The sequence below is a fragment of the Homarus americanus genome, unplaced genomic scaffold, assembly GCF_018991925.1.
Source record: "Homarus americanus isolate GMGI-L3 unplaced genomic scaffold, GMGI_Hamer_2.0 scaffold60615, whole genome shotgun sequence".
NCBI lineage: Eukaryota > Metazoa > Arthropoda > Malacostraca > Decapoda > Nephropidae > Homarus > Homarus americanus.
The window spans coordinates 330,001-335,359 of NW_024740045.1; positions in this window are offsets into that span (position 1 = coordinate 330,001).

Below are 5,359 nucleotides of genomic sequence, written 5' to 3' on the forward strand. Positions count from 1 at the left end.
TCAAAGATTCCAACCATCGCCTGACTTGACAACACGGTCACGTTAGGCCTCTGGATGCATAGCGTCTCGGGTCGTCCTAACCTAAAATATTTCCTCTTGATTGCCTCACCTAACACTGCTTGCTTGTGTACTGAAGAGGAAAACATTGTAACCTTCTGATTAAATATGTAAAGATTTATATTATCTTGATTTAGATGGATTAGGTTAAACAATTGATTAAATCATTTTAGAATTTAATTAAACTTTCAGGTGATAATTAAAGTTGTGTGAGTGAAATAAAGAAATTGACGAGTGACTAAAAAATAAGTCGAAATTCTATAACCTTATGGCGTATATAGTTACACCAATCTAGGTATCCAGGTATATCCCTAGCTAAGGTAACCAGGTGTATCCCTAGCTAAGGTAACCAGGTATTTCCCCAGCCAAGGTAACCAGGTATCTCCCCAGCCCAGGTAACCAGGTGTCTCCCCAGGTAAACAAAACACTCCTTTGTTAAATTAAACCAAGCGAACGTAGTGTGAGAGGGGGAGTGAGCCGCTGTGTTATATGCGAGTGTTTTCATTTAGCCTCCGACCAATTTACACTTTCTTCTCTTACCATTCTTACCTCCTTACCTCCGCTTTTATCACTTCTAATGATACTTGCATAATTCCAGTTCCTCTCTCTCTCTCTCTCTCTCTCTCTCTACTTCAGCTGGTTAATCTCACACGATCCGCCACAGTCAAAAGTACAAGTGTGACTCAGTGGTTTTTACATAGTTGGCGCCTCTCTCAGCACGTGGCGATGTGTGTGTGTGTGTGTGTGTGTGTGTGTGTGTGTGTGTGTTCCTAACCATGCATGAGTGTGCGTGAGTGTATGTATGTGCGTTAATTCAACTTGACTGAAATTTATGTATGCCATTACTTTTTATATACACAAGAAAATATACCGTTATAGTAGGCATTAATATAGAGTAGTATAGTATATCCTGGTTATATATCATGATCCGTACTTATCATACTCTTGTCTCTCAATAACATGATATTAAATAACATGATTGATGTGCCGTAACTATTCACTTAATAGTTATTGATATTGATGTACCGTAAAGGGAAAGTTTAATACCGATAAAATATCTATATGTAAAGTATAGTATTACACACAGAAGAGAGAGAGAGAGAGAGAGAGAGAGAGAGAGAGAGAGAGAGAGAGAGAGAGAGAGATGCACTAAAATTCCTTTCTTGTTTGTTTCTTCATATCAGGGACTTAGATGGGATTTTGTGATATATGTGAGAGTAAACATGACAGGGAAGTCTCTGTATGTGTTGTTTGTTTACTTGTTTATGATTGGTTGTTTACGTTTCCTTCTGTGTTGTTTATATCTGTTTTTGTATGTGTGGTTGTCTGTTTATCTATTTATCTATCCATTTATTTATATATTTCATTGACATCCATCTATCTGTCTTTCTACCTCTCTCTGTAAATAAGTGTGTGTGTGTGTGTGTGTGTGTGTGTGTGTATGTATGTGTGTGTGTGTGTGTGTGTGTATAAAAGTAACTGTAACACGATAATTACAGGTAAGAAGTAAACACAAACACCAGGTAATACACTCAGGTATCATAGTAATAAGAGTTTGTTTAGCCAAGCTGGTGTTCGAATCATCTATCTAACACGTGTGTCGAACCTCTAAATGAGTCGTATCAAAGGTAAATAAATCCCAAATTTTACCACGACATACCACAAGTGTTTTATTGTTCTAAGATTGAAGAATGTGTTTATTTTGTATTCATCTTCACTACACTCTCCCTGTAGTAATCAGAGTAATGTACTGTATACAACTAATGCTTTTAACCCCCCTGCCCCTTGAGTACGATATGTTACCCTGTGAGTCCATTAAAGTGTTACTGAATCTCTTGAATACGATGGTTTAGGTTAGCCCTCTTTGAGTACAATGGTTAAAGGTTTTGATTACGATGACTTGATGACTTAAGCCCAAGATCATTGATTTGGACCATTGCTGGAGATATTTGAACCCCTTAAGTTAATGGCTTAGCAACTTGAGTACGATATTTTAACTCTGAGTATGATGAATTCAGTCTTTGACTACGATGACAACCTGCTGAGTGTGATGAGTCAGTGTTAGACCACTGTGTAAAATACATTATCCCCTTGAGTACATTATCGTACTCAAAGGAATAATATCTCTTTCAATGGGTTAAACCATCATATCAACGCGGTGACTCATTGTACTCAGGTAGTTGCCATCATACTCAAAGGATCAAAATATTGTACTCAATCAGGTAATACATTGTAATCAATATTTAACATCGTACTCAAGAAATTAAATGAATCTTGTCACCTATTACATTTATTCCCCATTAAAAAAAATTTCTCATATTAATTACAAATGGACAAATGACATTAAGGATTTTTTTCTGCAGCGTCTCCAGCTTATTAAGGTCACGTTCTAATGGCCAATTACCCGCCCAAATTAGTGTTTCACATTTTTGACCTATTTTCCACCTTCACGATCTGCCAGGTCGTCGTCACACTAATTAACGAAAAGAATTCAGGTGTGTGTCTGTCTGTCTGTGTGAGTGTGTTTGTGTGTGTGTGTGTGTGTGTGTGTGTGTGTGTGTGTGTGTGTGTGTGTGTCTATGTACATTTGTGGACCTATAAGGGTTTATATAATATAGAGCAAATAACACTACAGATTATACATTAAATAACTCTCTGCCAAAAAATAATGTTAATGAGGAAAAAGTAATACTCTAAGCAGTTAAAAAAAGTTTCCACCTTGGGAAATTGAGGAATATTATGTGGAATTTAATACTAATGACATGTTAAAATTCTCACAAGTCTAGGATTTTATATATCACGAAATTGAGGAATATTTTGTGGAATTTAATACTAATGACATGTTAAAATTTTCACAAGTCTAGAATTTTATATATCACGAAATTTAGGAATATTGTTTTGAGTATTTATGTGAAGCTGATATGGAGAAATATAAGATTTGTCCTCCGTGTTGGAAATAGAAGATTAGCAGAGATGTCAAGTCTTTTATCTAACGTATCAAGTTGAGGTGACTGTATCAAACTGAGGTGACTATCAAACTGAGATGACCACATCAAACTGAGATGACCACATCAAACTGAGATGACCACATCAAACTGAGATGACTACATCAAACTGAGATGACTACATCAAACTGAGATGACTACATCAAACTGAGATGACTACATCAAACTGAGATGACTACATCAAACTGAGATGACTACATCAAACTGAGATGACTACATCAAACTGAGATGACTATATCAAACTGAGATGACTATATCAAACTGAGATGACTACATCAAACTGAGATGACTACATCAAACTGAGATGACTACATCAAACTGAGATGACTACATCAAACTGAGATGACTATATCAAACTGAGATGACTGTCATACCTGACTTAATTTACCTTCGCTTCTCACATAATTCAGGTAAAAATCACAGGTGCTTTTCATTTTTTTTTGTACTGTAATATTTGTCAGTCTCTCGAGAGGCCATGTTGTCATCATCAAAACGCGGGTGGTATAAGTGATCGCCTTTGATATAGTATTCACGTCTGTTTCATCTCAATAAAGTGACTTGGGAACTTACTCTGGATATTTTTCTTTTGGTGTCACTCAGCAGCCCTTAGGGAGTTCTTCTGTTGGTAATGGTGATTATGTTGATTTGTGTTTGATTTTGCTGTTGCCTCTGGGTGTGATGTGAGAGTGATGTTACCTTCATTTGCATGTCTGTTTAACTTCTGTTAGTTGATAGTGGTGTTAATTTCCTTTACATTATTTGTCCCGGTAAGGATTGAAAACATACTAAATAGCCTGCGGGAGATTATGACTGCTAATACGAGGGTAATAGCTGCTAGTAGGAGGCTGATAACTGCTAATAGGAGGCTGATAACTGCTAACAGGAGGCTGATAACTACTAAAAAAGAGGCAAATAATTGGTAATAGGAGGCTGATGAGTGCTAGTAGGAAGGCTATTTCAGCATCTCATTATCACCGTCATTAAGGTCCCTCCAACGCACACTTGGCAGACATGATGGAACCAATAATTACGTAGACAAGATAATAGGTTCATTATGCTCAGGTCAGCAGGAGACGAAAAGCAACTCTGCAGATACCTAAGTCGGCTCTCCAGATCTCTAAGCCGACTCTGCAGATCTCTAAGCCGACTCTGCAGATCTCTAAATCGGCTCTCCAGATCTCTAAGCCGACTGCAGATCTCTAAATCGGCTCTCCAGATCTTGCCGACTCTGCAGAACTCTGCAGATAAACCTAAGACTCCTGCAGATACCTAAGTCGGCCTCCAGATCTCTAAGCCGACTCTGCAGATCTCTAAATCGAGTATGACACATTGATCTAGTGAGTTGTTGTTATTGGAGACTAAACGTGTACTGTACATCTAAGTCAATACATTAGTGAGTTTGTTAATGCTTAAGGATTATATAGTTGGTCTTATGTCTGATGAATATAGCTTATGTTTGCCTTCATAGGAGCACTTAAATTAGTCGCTGGAGGTGTGTGTGGGGTGTGGGAGGGTGTGGGAGTGGTGTGTGTGTGTGTGTGTGGGTGTGGGTGTGGGAGTGGTGTGAGTGTGTGTGTGTGTGTGTGTGTGTGTGTGTGTGTGTGTGTGTATGTGTGTGTGTTCATAGATAATGTTTGGTTGTTTTTAAGGGAATAATTCTATTTGCCTAGTGCAGGAGGCGCATACACCTGTCTGTCTGTCTGTCCATCTGTCTGTCTCGCTCAAAGTCATTAGCAGAACTGTATATGAAACAAACATTCTGTGGGAAAAGAATAAAATTTAATAAATTTCTCTATATACGTCCTTAGTTTACCAGCTTGTAATACCTAATCAGTCTTGTTTATACACCAGTGGATAGATTCACTTCACAAACAAACATTTTTATTATTTATGTCTGTAACTTTGATCCACTTCATATGGCTAATGTTACACCACGATATTGTAACATTAACCAAATACTATTGTCAGAATTGTTACATAATTTTTTTGGGGGTGGAATACAGAAGTAACCCACAGTATCAAGCTTTAACGACGTTACTGATGTAAATTTCACCTGTACGATTTCGCTCGAACGCACTTGTTGAATTATGCATTTTTGTATTTTTTTTTTTGGGGGGGGGGGGGTATTTGTGTAGACGCATACAAATGAGTGCATGAATCCGGGAAAGTTGTCCTAATTAATGCTCTGAAACGACGCGCAATGCTAACATTTTCCGAGGCATATATTTTTTTTTCCGTCTGGTTCTGAGAGACTTGCAGAGAATAACAAACATTTACTTCTGTTCAACACATGCATT